This window comes from Mauremys reevesii, linkage group 1, assembly GCF_016161935.1.
Source record: "Mauremys reevesii isolate NIE-2019 linkage group 1, ASM1616193v1, whole genome shotgun sequence".
In the NCBI taxonomy this organism is placed as follows: domain Eukaryota; kingdom Metazoa; phylum Chordata; order Testudines; family Geoemydidae; genus Mauremys; species Mauremys reevesii.
In genome coordinates, this window is record NC_052623.1 from 31,828,318 (window position 1) to 31,843,820 (window position 15,503).

A 15,503-nucleotide genomic window follows, 5' to 3' on the forward strand; every position below is an offset into this window, starting at 1 on the left:
CTGGGACCAGGGAGAGCAGAGCTGGGGGACCGCCCTGGCAGGGGCCTGAGGAGCTGGGGCAGGGTAGCCCCAGAGGGATTGGAGTCCCAGAGAGCGGGACGCTGCTCCCCCGCGGCGTGAACTGCAGCGGCCCTAGGGCGCGATGTACTGCTGCTGCCAGGGCCAGCTCTAGGCTTTTGCCGCCTGAAGCAAAAAAAAAAAAAAAGATGGCCAGAATGCCGCCCCTGAAAATGTGCTGCCCCAAGCACGTGCTTGGTTTGCTGGTGCCTAGAGCTGTCCCTGAAGACAGCAAAAGCTACCTCCAGGAGTGGTTCTGGCAGCTGGACAAGCCAGAGGACATGCCCTCTTATGTGCAGCTGAATGGTATATGGTGCCGGGGCAGCAGCATGGACCTGGACAAGGACATCTGGGAAGACCCCACCCCAGCCAGGACAGGAAAGATCTGGAAGCAACTGAAGCTGGGCAGAGCAGAGATAAAAAGCAGCAAGAGACCAGGGTTAGTTAAATTCAGAGAGCAGGTGTTATGAAGGGCAAAAGCATTCACAAATACAAGTCATTCTGCTGCCATCCATTCCCAAACCGTGGTCCTCACAGACCCAGCCAGAAGGCACCCCTCAGGACAACGAGGATTCAAAGAAGCCCTACAACTTCCAGCAGATGAAGAAGCAGTACTTTGCTAGAGAGGAGAAAGAGGGGAAAGAGGAAGGGGAAGGAAGTGGGTTGAAAGGAGGCTCCCAGGATGCCTCATTGGAGGATGAGGGGAAGCAACAGCTGGGTGGAGAGTCCTATCCAGACAGGCATGAAGACCAGATCCTGTGCCAAGAAGCCAGGTTGCCCAGTGTGCAGGAGCCCCCATAGAGGAGCAAGGTGTATGACCAGTGGTCCCTGGAGCAGCACTTGCGCCTTCATGTGGCCTATGCAACACCTCCTTCACCAGGCACAAGAAATTCCAGGCCCACCAGCTCAGCCACAACATGGGGCAGTGATGCTCCCAGATCCAGCAGCTAACCAGTGCTGTTGGGTCCAGGAAAGCCCAACTGGTGCCAGAACAACCTCCAGACTAGCTTGTCCAGGACCACATCACCCTACCTGGGACAGTTTTCAAAGAAGCATTCTCTGCCCACCTGGCCGCACCTTGACTGGGGTCAGAGGAGAATGGCTATCCTGGCAGTAGCTTGCCACTGGCTGATGGGGGAAGCATTTGTCTCTGTGCACTTATCCAGTCTTCCACCTCATGTGCTGACTTTAAATAGGCCTTTCCTAACTCAGTGTGCTTAAAAAGGAAACGAAGTGATGTTTATTTTGGGTTGTCCATTTGCTTACGTTGTAGGAAACAGCTTTGTAGGAGGTATCTCCTCTGTGAGCTGCCTTCATGCTGAATGTGTCTAGCTGCTCTGCTCCTGTTAAGCAGGCAGGTGCTCCCAGGTATCCCATATGTTGCTGATCATGTTCTGGGCCAGATCTTCAGTAGAGCTGGTTGGGAATTTTTCAAGGAAACGTTTTGGCAATTCCTTGAAAACAAATCTGTTTGCAAGAAAGGGTTGATTTCAATGAATCTTCAAAAGTGTCACAACAGCCCCATTTGACATTTTCAATACTAAAAATTCTGGGTTTTCATTTCAAAATGACTTTCTGTTCAGAAATTTAAGTTAATTTGACCATTTAAAAAAATATTCTATGTGAGAACTGAATGTTTCAAAATGATTGAAGTGAAGCATTTAGATTAACCCAAACTGATTTTTTTCTTCCGGATTCTCAGTTTGCAAAAATTGTTAAGATCTTGACTCTTTGTCCCAATTCAGGATAGGAAAAACGTTCAGAATCTGATTTTTTTCTCTGAGATAGGAAAAGAGTTTCCTGCCCAGCTCTAATCCTCAGAGGTGTTGAGCTCCTTGCAAGTCTCCTTTCAAATTGTCTCTTCTCAGGGTCAGATCTTCTGTATGTGATGGCCTAACATTGCATGCATCTGAGACTCCAGCATGTTTTTACTTGGTCCTGCCTCAGTGCAGGGAGCTGGACTTGATCTCTTCTTGAGGTCCTTTCCAGCCCTACATTTTATAACTCTATGGGAGCACTGCATACAGTATTTCCCTTACAGCAAAACAAAAAATGCTATATTGGTCCTATTGCTCCCAGCTACACTGACTTGAAAGTACCGGGGGAGCGGCAGGCTAACAAGGAAAAGTTGCCAGTTTGTCTCCAGCAGTGTTGCCTGTGGATTTTCATGTAAATCAAGAGCTGTGTTGACTGAAACCTACCCACCAGTCCCAGTCATCCAACAGGATGGAACCTTTCAACAGCACAAAGTTCATTCAATTGACAGATAAACTCCGATTTTATTACAATCCTCTAAAAACATTCCAATGCCCGCAGGATTTCAACACTTCATTAAACTAAATCAGTGGTTCCCAAACTTTTTCAGGGCACAACCCCCTTTAGCTCACCTCTGTTAATTTGACCCCAGGGTCAAACTAAACTTAAGCCACACAGCTTCCTTCTAGCTCTGAATTTCATTGATATTGTCTATGGCTTGGTGTGCGGGCCAGGTAAAGTACTTAGCCCAGGTCACCCAGCAGGCCAGTGGCAGAGGTGGGAATAAAACAGATCTCCTGAGGCCCAGTTCAGTGCTGTAGCCACTAAACCACACTGCCTTCCTCAAAGCACTTTATGGTCTACTGATGGTATGGTATAGGTGGGCGGGTCAAAAATGGCCTTTTCCCCCCCGAATCAACAATTTTCACAAACACTGTAAAAAAATCCATTTTTTAATTAAACTGAAAAACAAAAAATTTAAACAGAGCTTCAATTTCTCATTTTTCTCCTCCCTCCCTTCATCTATCTTTTTCCTTTTTCAGTGGCAAAATGGAGAAAAGAAAAAAGGGAGCAGGGGAGGAAAACTGAAGAAAATGAAAAGAAAAAATAAATGATAATTTTCAATAAATTGATGCAAATTTTGGTAATAATTGTTCCTTTTTGAAATCCAAGGAATGAAAATTTAAAGAATTTATGAAAATCTTTGTGATTCCCCCCTCCATTTTTCAACCAACTCTTCTTCAGACACACTGGGGTATCTTGTAAATTAGGAGGATAGACCCAGGCCTTCTATATAGCTATCCAGAGTGTTACCAATGCACCATTACCCTCTGATCCCACTGATGATTACCAAAAGAAACTACACCATCTGCTCAAAAAACTCCCTGAGAAAGCACAGGAACAGATCTATACAGACACATGCCTGGAACCCCGACCAGGTGTATTCTATTTGCTACCCAAGATCCATAAAACTGGAAATCCTGGATGCCCCATCATCTCAAGCATTGGTACTTTAACAGCAGGATTGTCTGGCTATGTGGACTCTCTCCTCAGGCCCTATGCTACCAGCACTCCCAGCTATCTTCGAGACACCACTGACTTCCTGAGGAAACTACAATCCATCAGTGATCTTCCAGAAAACACCATTCTGGCCACTATGGATGTGGAAGCCCTCTACACTAACATTCCACATAAAGATGGACTACAAGCCATCAGGAACAGTATCCCCGATAATATCACGGCTAACCTGGTGGCTGAACTTTGTGATTTTGTCCTCACCCACAACTATTTCACATTTGGGGACAATATATATCTTCAAGTCAGTGGCACTGCTATGGGTACCCGCATGGCCCCTCAGTATGCCAACATCTTTATGGCTGACTTAGAACAACGCTTCCTTAACTCTCGTTCCCTAACGCCCCTACTCTACTTGCGCTACATTGATGACATCTTCATCATCTGGACTCATGGAAAAGAAGCCCTCGAGGAATTCCACCGAGATTTTAACAATTTCCATCCCACCATCAACCTCAGCCTAGACCAATCCACACAAGCGGTCCATTTCCTAGACACTACTGTGCTAATAAACGATGGTCACATAAATACCACCCTATACCGGAAACCCACTGACCGCTATACTTACTTACATGCCTCCAGCTTCCATCCCGGACACACCACACGATCCATTGTCTACAGCCAAGCTCTAAGATACAACCGTATTTGCTCCAATCCCTCAGACAGAGATAAACACCTACAAGATCTCTATCTAGCATTCTTAAACCTACAATACCCACCTGCTGAAGTGAAAAAACAGATTGACAGAGCCAGAAGAGTACCCAAAAGCCACCTACTACAGGACAGGCCTAAAAAAGAAAATAACAGAACACCACTAGCCATCACCTACAGCCCCCAACTAAAACCTCTCCAGCGCATCATCAAAGATTTACAACCTATCCTTAAAGATGATCCCTCACTCTCACAGATCTTGGGAGACAGGCCAGTCCTCACTTATAGACAGCCTCCCAACCTGAAGCAAATACTCACCAGCAACCGCACACCATACAACATAAACACTAACCCAGGAACCTATCCTTGCAACAAAGCCCGATGCCAGCTCTGTCCACATATCCATTCAAGTGACACCATCATAGGACCTAATCACATCAGACATGCCATCAGGGGCTCGTACACCTGCACATCTACCAACGTGATATATGCCATCATGTGCCAGCAATGCCCCTCTGCCATGTACATTGGCCAAACCGGACAGTCTCTACGCAAAAGAATAAATGGACACAAATCTGACATCAGGAATCATAACATTCAAAAACCAGTGGGAGAACACTTCAACCTCTCTAACCACTCAGTGATAGACTTGAAGGTGGCAATTTTGCAACAAAAAAACTTCAAAAACAGACTCCAAAGAGAAACTGCTGAACTTGAATTAATATGCAAACTAGATACTATTAACTGTGACCTAAACAAAGACTGGGAATGGTTGGGTCATTACACCAATTGAATCTATTTCCCTATGTTAAGTTCTCCTCACACCTTCTATGGGCCATCTTAATTATCACTTCAAAAAGTTTTTTTTCCTCCTGCTAACGATAGCTCATCTCAATTTATTAGACTCTGCCTGTTGGTATGCATACTTCCACCTTTTCATGTTCTCTGTATGTATAAATATCCCCTGTCTGTGTGTTCCATTCTATGCATCCGAAGAAGTGAGCTGCAGCTCACGAAAGCTCATGCTAAAATAAATTTGTTAGTCTTTAAGGTGCCACAAGTACTCCTGTTTTTTTTGCTTAGATCTACTGTTCTTCTAAACATTCCTAAGGAGTTTAGCCTCCATTTGTAAAAGCCTATGACCCAAATGTATAATAGTGGCCACTGATGTTGGGAGCCCAACTTGAAACAGATAGGATTTAATGTTCAGAGATAAGGAGAACCTAAAGTTCCTATAACATTTAATGGAAGTTGAGCACTCAGAACTTCTGCAAATCAAGGTGCAAGGATTCTCAAGTTGAGCACCCAACAGTCCTGGAAAACAATCAGTGGGAACTTTTTGGCTTAGTTGCGTAGGCCCCACATAATGGACAGCATGTGCTAGCAGAAATTACATGCTGCTACTTTTTGGACTAGCAATAAGGTGCCCCCCCCATCATATAGATTCATAACTTCTACAGCCAGAAGGGACCATTAGAGCATCACCACTGACCTCTTGAATCACTCAGGCCATAGGCCTCTTACCCTGGGATTGAGCCCATATATTAACCCTGCACTTAGCCCTCCCTGGTCCTGAGGTGGAAAGATGGGCTCTTAAGGGACTGCTGCTCACATCCTCTGCTTCCCGCAATCTTCTAAGATTACTAGTAGGAATTTGCCCTTCATTATCTCTGGCTGAACTATTTATTGCAAATTATGAATGGCAAATAATTCCTGACTGAATATTCTCATAGCCTAGTGCTGGAATAGGGGTGCTGAGCATGCTGCTGGACCCCCTGGTTTTAAGTGGTTTCTGTCCGATACAGGGTTTACAGTTTGGTTCGATGGCTCTCAGCACCCCCACTATACAAATTGTTCCTACACCTCTGAATATTCTTGCTAAGTCTTGTGAAACTTTTGGCATTTGTGAACATTTTCACAAATATCAACCTCTCCTCTGTCTTAATACTTGCATATAACATGAACCCACTAATATCAAACCAACTCAGTGTTTTAACTCACAAAGAAAGTTTTACTCTTCAACCAGCTATGCTTCCAGAGTGTGAGATTGTCCTTTCTGAAAGAGGGCAGAATATAGATGGTCTTATAAACCTGGGCAATATTGCATTCCAATGTTCAGAAAAAAGCACAATTTCCTTTGACAAAATCACAAACTAAAGGAAAGGAGCAGAGAAAGCTGAGGTGCATTTATCAGACACAAGGGTTTCAGTGAATGTAGCAGAGGAAGAACTAGCCCACTCTCACAAAATAAATTCATATTTATGAGGCCTAAATGGCACAGTAAAGTTTTGTGAATAGACCAGACTTTTCTACCACTGAAAACTTCCTAATCTGATTGTTTGCTTCCAGACTGAGAGCTGTTATAGTTGGTCCAAACTGGTTTTCAGTGGGTATTTTTAGGTCTAACAAAATAACATACCACAAAATTCTGTACATTCCTCTTTTTGTACAAAGAACACAATACAAATGACAGGAGAGCGTAAGAATGAAAATAGCTTAGCTGGTTATTGGTGGGATCTGACTAGAATACATCTTTGGTGTTTTATAAATTGGTAATGCTACCCTTTTTTGTCAGCAGTAGATGAGTTTTTCATACTTGAGATACTTCATGTAGGTTTCCTATTATTTGGTGGTTGAAGTAATCAACATCTATGGATAATTATGGAGATTTTACTGACAGGTACAGGAAACACAATGCTTTTTCCTTAGTAAATTTGTTTCCATTGCTGTTATTATTAGATTGTGTTAGGCACCCAGAGGCTTTTAGGCATGAGGTATCACAAACATACACAGTGGAAACCTCTTAGTGAATTTCTTTCCCCCATTCCACTGAACTGCACTACAAGTGGCAGTTCACTAGAAATGAAAATGCACTTTGTAACAATATGGGCTATTCTGAGGGCTAGATTGTGGCTAGCCCTCAGTGTGGAGGCAGGGGAGTAAGAGTTTCTCCCCTTGCTAGTGGGATCTTATATCTAGGTGCTGCTGGGGATGGAAATATAGAAGCTGAATATCATATCTCCCCTCATGGAACAAGTGGAGTCATGAACACATCCACCCCATCAAGTTTCTGTCAGCAGAGCTGGCTGGCTATGCAGGGGGAGTACACAGTAGTTTGAAACAGAGTGTTTTAAAACAATGTGTGCTCCAGTGCAATAGGTGAATCCCAGGAGGAAATATAGCTCCTAAATACGCTGAGGATCTGGGCAACTCCCGTTGATTTCAATGGGAATTAAGTGCGTAAACATCTTTGAGGATCTGTGCCAATGCCTCTGAGCAGTAATAATGATGCATAGTGCCCCTTGCTGCTCCCTCTGGGGCAGTGTTCCTATGCACTGCCCCTTTACTCAAGGCTGTGCCTAAGGGCATGACCTAGCCCTAAATGGAGTTTCATGGAAGGGCAGTGTTGCCTAATGGCTGGAGCACTAAACTGGGACTCAGGAGATCAGAGTGCAATTCCTGGCTCTACCACTGGCCTGCTGGGTGATCTTGAGGAAGTCAGTTCACCTCTCTGTGCCTCAGTTTCTCATCTATAAAATGGGGAGAAGTATCCTGTGCTTTAAGATCTACTGATGAAAAGTTCTGTACAACAGAGAATAATAATAATACCTAAGCTCAACATAAGCAAGTTCTACAGCAATTGTTTTATTTATTTATATGGGGGGTAGAAGAAAAATGGACATCATAAAATTTGTATTTATGGGCCCAGTTCTGTCACTCCTACTCATGTGCAGTGGCATTTATTCCAACAAGAGACCCTACTGAGCGCAGTGGGACAACTCATGAGTAACAGCTGCTCTATGCAAGTTAAAGTTGTGGAATTGGGCCCAACATGATCACGCTTTTAGAGTCTGAATGTTTACAAAACAGTAGCGACAGTAAATAGATTGTTAAAGATTCTTGCATTGAACTTGGCTTATAAATTTATTCAGGGCACCTCTTAGGTGTGTCCTAAGTTTTCTGCGGCATTGGGAGCTGAGGAAGCCTCGTACCTCTCAGGACCAGATCAGATGGTTGCTTGTCTGTTTTGGAAACACAAACCACCACACACTTTGTACATGTGGCCTTCCACGGTTAGTTGGTACAGTACAATTTATTATGTCCATTTTAGCTGAAACACAAGGTGGCACTACAGAGTCATATTAATTATTAATACTGACTGATTTCACCATGGGACACTGCATCTGGGCAATGTTATACATTTAGGGGGTCACATAGCTTGTGCCAGATTAGCTTTTTAGCAACGGAGCAGCACAGAAGTTTCTTTTATACCTGAGATACATTATAAAAAAATTCACAGACTTGGGAACCAGCACGGACAAACAACTCTCACCTATAGTACTATCTTTACTCTTTTTCTGTAATTAAGAAGGATGGAGCAGGAATTCTGTCAACCCAATCATATTAAAGTATAAAGCAGGGGTCCCCAACGCAGTGCCCATGGGTGCGATGGCGCCCGCCGGGGCGTCTAAGTGCGCCCGCGTACTGGCCAGCAGACGAGCATCCGCTGAAATGCTGCCAACAAGCAGCATCATCCAGAGGCGTCGCCACTGAAATACCGCCAAAATCGGCACCATTTCGGTGGCAACGCCTCTGGATGATGTTGCTTGTTGGCAGTAATGCCTATTGACGTTGCCGCTTGTCGGCAACATTTCGGCGGTGACGCCTATTGACGTTGCCGCTTGGCGGCATTTCGGTGGATGCTCGTCCACCATCACGGTCCTCCGTGGCTCGTCATCTGGTGCCTGCCAGACGAAAAAGGTTGGAGACCACTGGTATAAAGCTACAAAGTCCTCCCCCTGTCATACCTAGGCTTTCAAAATATGAAGGGTCCGGTCCTATTCTTCTGAATGCAAAACTCCCATTGAAGCAATTGAGAAGATGCATAACAAATGCAGGATCAATTATCGGAAAAATATTTTCCCCCTCCCTAATCTCTTGTTCTGCACACAGAACTCCTAGCCATATCAGAGAGATTTCAACTGAGAAATCCAGGGGAGAATTATACTCACCAAGTATTTAAAGTTTCTTCTAAGGACATGCTTCTACTAACAGTAAATACCCTCAATAGCCCATGGATCAAGGGCAAAGCCCTCTGCCTTACTTTTAAAATACCTTTATTTTTTTGCTATTGATCCACAAATCCTCAGGTGTGATGGCGCATTCCTAGTGAAAATATCTAGGCTGTCACTTTATACAAGATCAATCTTCTGCAGTTTCACCCAAAAAGTATTTTTGACCATGAGAAAGTAGCAACAACATTAGGACATTGCTACCTTTAAATTTTATTGTGCAAAACAAACAAACCAACCCACCCATACTTGCTAGGAGGATTATGCTAACGCTTCTGTTCACAGTACATTACTTAACATAAGGATTAACTCATGTCCAGAGTAGCTCAAAAAATACCCTAGATATTGATCCATGGTATATCCACTTTGTACTACAGATAGTCTAAATTTCAGACTATGAAAGATCTAATCCACCTGCAGATTGGGGCAAATCCTGTTGGTTTTTTTCCTGCTCAGATGAACAGAGTTTTGCCTGAATATGGTTGGCAGGGTTTCTCCTCTTTAATGCACTGACAAAAAAGAAGAATGAGGCCATGTATTGTGGCTTGGAGACTCAAACATTACAGATTTAAACCAAGAGCCAACATCAAATGGATCTTGAAATTACCATTTTTTTTTAATTCAAAGAAGCCAATACCAAACAAGAAAGCCAGGCCTGCAGACAGGTGCAAGGCAGCTCCCTACTTGCATGGCTGGTCTCATGACTGAGCCCTGTAGCAGCACCAGGATTAGCCTACGGTCTAGCTGAGCCATCAGGATTATGGATATTGGTGGCCCAGTGTTGACCAGGGAAATTGAGTCTGTTCAGATAAAATAAATGTAACCCTTCTGCCAGGTGCCAATGACAGCCACAAGCCCAGGGTTAGATTTGTGGAGGGGCTCTTTTTGAAAACAGAAAAGTCCCCATACAGAGCTGTATCACTACATCTGGCTCTGGGAAATTAAATCATAACCTCCCTGGTCATCTTCCTAGATGGGTCTTCCCTACTTGCAAACATTCAGGAGTCCTTGGAAACATGACACCATAAATAATTTGGGGAAAAAAGAAGAGCAAAACAAAAGAAACAAAACACAATAACTATATATATTTACATACAAGGCTTTACTCCTGGTAGAATTCTGCGCTAAAAAAAATTAAAAATTCTGCAAAGTTCTGCACATTTTGTCAGAATAACCCAATATAATCACATCAGTTTCTATTATTTGATCATTTATTTCAAAATACCTGTCAGCAAGTATGTCTGTAACAATACAGACAACAAAAAAGATTCCTCCAGGAGTAGAGAGTTAAAGAAACCCCTGCACCCACATGGATCCTCACTGCAGGATCAAGGTACAAGTTACCCTGAAGTAGGAGAGATGGGGTGGAAGGCAGAGAGCAGATTAATTAGTTGAGAGAATGCATTAGCTTAGTGGAGTCTGTCCCCAGTCTCTTCCCAGGGACAGGTAAGGGTGATCCCTGCTTCTGAGGGCAAATGGATCCCAAGATCCATTTGCTTCTCCTAGCCCCCGATCTTTCTTCAGCTCCCCCTCTCTTGGATCCTCACCCAAGGGACTATCCTTCTTCAGGTGCTCCTCCCACACTCTCTGCCCCCTCCTTCAGGGCACAGCCCTTTGCCCTCACCTCTCCTTTCCCCTTTCCCACCTCACTGGCCCCCCCTAGGCTACAACACTGGGGACCCTCTCCTTCTCCTCACGCACTCCCACCACAGGGTCTCTTATGCTCACCCCTCCCACCCTGACTGACCCCTTCCTTGCCTGCCCCACCCCCAGAGGCCTAGCGCAGCAGACGAAACTGACCAGGGGAGTCACAGTTGGAGAACCCTGACAGCTGGAGGAGGGGATCTGACTGCGTGGCTCTGCAGGTAAGAGCTCCGCCTGGGGCGCAGCTGCGAGCAGACCTCTGGCTCAAAACTCACGAGGGGGGTAGGTACCCCCTGTATTCCCTAAATGGCACCCTTGGCCAAGGCTCCCTGTGACTTCCCCATAGCTGCTTGTGTCAGCCCCATGCCTCTGCAGAGTGGGCACATCAGTGGGGGCAAAGGATATGCACTGGGGCTGTCTGCCCCCTGGCTGCACAGAGATGGGGAATTACCCGCAACCCTTCCCCAGGGACATAGAATTGGCAGTGAGGCTGCACCCGACACTGCACAAGAGCCAGGCCTGCCCCAGCAACACCACAGAGCTCTGCCCCTCGGCACTGGGCACATTGTGATAGCAAGTGAGAGAGTCTTGCCTGCCTAGCCTTGATTCCCTCCCCCACTGTTGGTGATTTACATCTTTCCTAGTGCCCAAACCACTTGGGAACACTTCCGGGGAGGGGGACCTGACCCCTCTTGTGGCTTCCCTTTGCTTCCCCATCAGAATCTATTATTCTGCGGGGAAACAAACAAAAATCTCTGGGGGATATGAATTCTGCAGGTGCGCAGTGGCACAGAATTCCCTCCAGAAGTAATGTGGGAAAGAAACCCTAAACAGTGGCCAACCCCTCAGTTCCATTGTATCAACTGTCCAGCTTGTTGTGGTGCAGAACTCTTGGTCACAAACAAAACCACTCACTGTTTGAAAGAGACTTGGTGATTGTCAATGGCCGGCTCTCCTTGTCCACTCCAGTGAATTACATACCACACAATCGCATTCTGATCTATAGCTACCTAGTCCTGTTCTGTGTCATCAGCTCTGCCATTGCTGTTCTGGTGGGGCCCTGTTATGTAGTTAGCACTCCACCACCACTTGCCCAGTCAGGCTTCACCATGAAGTCAATTCTGCATCATGGCGGTTAGTTAGGTGTGGTCAAGTCAAATCACTCCACTCAAGATTCAGAATCTCTAATAGAAACCTACAAAACAAGCCTTTTTGATGAAGCCCCTGCTCCTTGGAAGAAAGAATTCCCAGTATCTCAGACAGAGCTCTGTAGTCTCTTACTGAACTTGAATCCCATTCCCAAACCAGAGTTCACGATCTACAAGGTCAGGGTGACCAACATACTCTGGGACATATTTTGCACAACTCCTATGTCTTTTCCTAAGATCAGTCACAGTAACAATCTATTAGCATGTATACAACCACAACACAGACATATTCCAAGTAAAAAAAAAACCAAAGTAGGTGGAACTAGTGGTAAGAAATATTGTAAATTATGTAATGAGGGTGGCCAGAGCTAGCTTTTCCCCCATAAAGATGCAGATAGTTCCATCCGTCCACACCTTCTAGCTCTGGGGTTTGCACAAACCTGGTCTCAAAACTCAAACTAGTCTTTACATGTTTGCAAGAGTGAACCCTGTTGCCACTTGTCTATATGCATCTTAGTTCTGGCCAGGAATAGAACCAGGAACACAAAATGCAGCTCTTACCATATCGATGAACTGGCTATGCCTAGGAAGTTCATTGCTATGCCAGGGTCCACACTTGCAAATCACATGAGTCTTTAGTCAGGGGACAACAAGATGACTTCCTCTTCTGTTAGGGCAGAGGTGGGCAAACTACAGCCTGCAGGCCACATCCAGCCCGCGGGACCGTCCTGCCTGGCCCTTGAGCTCCTGGCCGGGGATGCTAGCCCCCGGCCCCTCCCTCGCTGTCCCCCCTTCACTGCAGCCAGCGTTGGGCAGTGGGGTTGCGTGCTCCTGCCGAGCAGCGTGGCAGAATGTCTGGCTCCGGCCAGGCAGCGTAGCTGCCAGACATGCTGCTCTCAGCGGTATGGTAAGGGGGCCAGGGCTGGGGGGTTGAATAAGGGGGGGGGTTCCTGGGGGGCAGTCGGGACAGGGAGCGGTGGGATGGGGTGGCGGTTCTGGGGGTGGTCAGGGGATGGGGGTAGGGGTGGATAAGCATGGGAGTCCGGGGAGCTATCAAGGGATGGGGGTGTGGAGAGGGGTCAGGGGATGGGGAACGGGGTGGTTGGATAGGGTGGAGGTTCTGGGGGGCAGTCAGGGGCCGGGGGTTGGATAAACGTGGGAGTCCCAGGGGGGCCTGTCAGGGGGTGGGGTGTGTGGATAGGGGTCAGAGGGGTCAGGGGACTGGGAGCAGGGGGGTTGGATAGGGGGTGGGGTCCAGGGGGCAGTTAGGGCCAGGGGGTCCCAGAAGGGGGCAGTTGGGGACAAGGAGTAGGGGGGGTTGGATGGGTCAGGGGTTCTGAGGGGGGCAGTCAGAGGGTGGGAAGTGGGAGGGGTCAGATAGAGGGTGGAGGCCAGGCTGTTCGGGGCAGCACAGCCTCCCCTACCCCGCTCTCCATGCAGTTTTGCAACCCCAGTTGGCCCTTGGGCCAAAAAGTTTGCCCACCCCTGTGTTAGGGACTTTCATTTATTATCTTGCTTCTACAGTTTAAAGAACATGTGGAGGTTTATCATCTACAACACAAAACAACCCAGGTACATGCTGAATTCTGGTTAGACAGCAGAAATTCTCCCTTGATTTCTTTCTCCATGAGAAGAAGCCTGATCTTTTATAAACCTTTGATTACAGAACAAAGCTCAGCTGCCCTGGTTAACACGAGGCTTAGCTGGGGATCCAGCTGCTTTCCTTCAGCTTCAATGATCTCAAATTAGAATCTACAGTTGGGATTTAACCCCAATCTCCCCAGCCCACAGCTTCTCCTGGAGCAGCAGGCTCTCTCAGTATCCAAGCTAACAGATGCTAGATTTAAACAACTCCAGTTTCCTCAAGCCCACCTGCATTGCTGGCCAGTTTGGCAATGTTTCTGCTTAGTGGTAAATGTCATGACAATAAGAATCTCCTTTTGAGATGCTAATGGACTTGAACACCCCATTATAAAATAGCAGAGTAAGCTTTGGATGAGTATTCTGAGATCCACCCATCATAAGCTTTGAATCATACAGCACAGTGGTTCTCAAACTAGTTGTTCAGGGAAAGCCCCTGGCGGGCTGGGCCAGGCTGGGCCAGTTTGTTTACCTGCCACGTCTGCAGGTTCAGCCAGTCGCAGCTCGCGCGGTTCGCCACTCCCGGCCAATGGGAGCTGCAAGAAGCGGCGCGGGCTGAGGGACGTACTGGCCGCCACTTCCTGCCGCCACCTCCTGCCGCCCCCATTGGCCTGAGTGGTGAACCGCAGCCATTGGGAGCTGTGATCGGCTGAACCTGCGGAGGCAGCAGGTAAACAAACTGGCGCAGCCCGCCAGGGGCTTTCCCTGAACAAGTGGCAGCCCTAGTTTGAGAACCACTGATACTACAGATGTTTGCAAACCAATGCCAGACCTAGCATATACTTCTTTAGATGTAGGGCTCCCTGATATGGGGTAATAAGCATTTCAGAAAAACATCAAAACATGGGTGAATTGCTTTTATTCCACTGGCTACATTTGCTATTAGGGAAGTTCAACTGAGTAGCAGAATAACTTTTGATCCTTTCTAATAAATAAAAGTTTCCTTTTACTTCCTGGCTGCAGCTAGATTGTCCTGGCCATTTCCGTTGGCATGGCTGACCTTTTCTCAGGCTTTTTCCTACCTGAGGTTGCTAGTGGGTTATTTCTTACCTCTGTTTTGAAAAGAGGTCTGTTCTTTTAAAAGTTGTAGAAACTTTTGGTTGGATAGAAACTATGGGTTGGGTTTTTTCGTTTTCATATTTTATGCACATGCCTTGAACTTTCACAATTTAGTGCATGTTAGCTATACCATATGTTTTCAGTGTTTCACATTCTTGTTAAACAAACATTTAACAGTCTTTACTAAAGGTAATAATTGGAGATATACCAATCTCCTAGAACTGGAAGGGACCTTGAAAGGTCATCTAGTCCAGCTCCTTGCCTTCACTAGCAGGACCAATTTTTGGCCCAGATCCCTAAGTGGCCCTCTCAAGGATTGAACTCACAACCCTGGCTTTAGCAGGCCAATGCTCAAACCACTGAGCTTTCCTTCCCCCCCACTTTTTACTTACTTTCACTGAAGTAAGAACCTGTGAAAACTCCATACCCCCATTTATTACTGTATCTTTTATTGGTGATTTAAGGGAGATTGTTCCCTTAAATTAGTGCATCTCAATTTTCTGCAATTTTGGAGTTCAGATGCTTTTCTGGACCTCATTAGTTGAGAAATCTGGGTGAAAAAGTTGCCAGATTTTGCTAGTAAGATTTCCTGTACTACCTGGTTTAGGTCAGGTTGGAAGTACTGTGAGAATAGCTTCTCACAGGATTTCCACTTAAGAGTAAGTGACCTTTATTTCCTTATACTTCTGTTATTTAATAGCCTGGTTCAATGCCCATTCTTCCATTTCACTTTCATGGACATTGGACTAGGCCAGAGGTGGGCAAACTATGGCCCATGGGCCACATCTGACCCACAGGACCCTCCTGCCTGCCCCCTGAGCTCCTGGCCCGGGAGACTAGCCCCTGGCCCCTCCCCTGGGGCACCGGTGGCTGGCGGTGCTAGAGCCGTGCTGCCCAGAGC

At 46.2% G+C, this 15,503-nt stretch overlaps 1 protein-coding gene across 1 annotated transcript in view; it reads left to right on the forward strand.

Moving 5' to 3' along the window:
• Positions 1–15,503, forward strand: part of MTNR1B (melatonin receptor 1B) — a 43,223-nt gene that overhangs the window by 13,913 nt on the left and 13,807 nt on the right. The window lies entirely within an intron of this gene.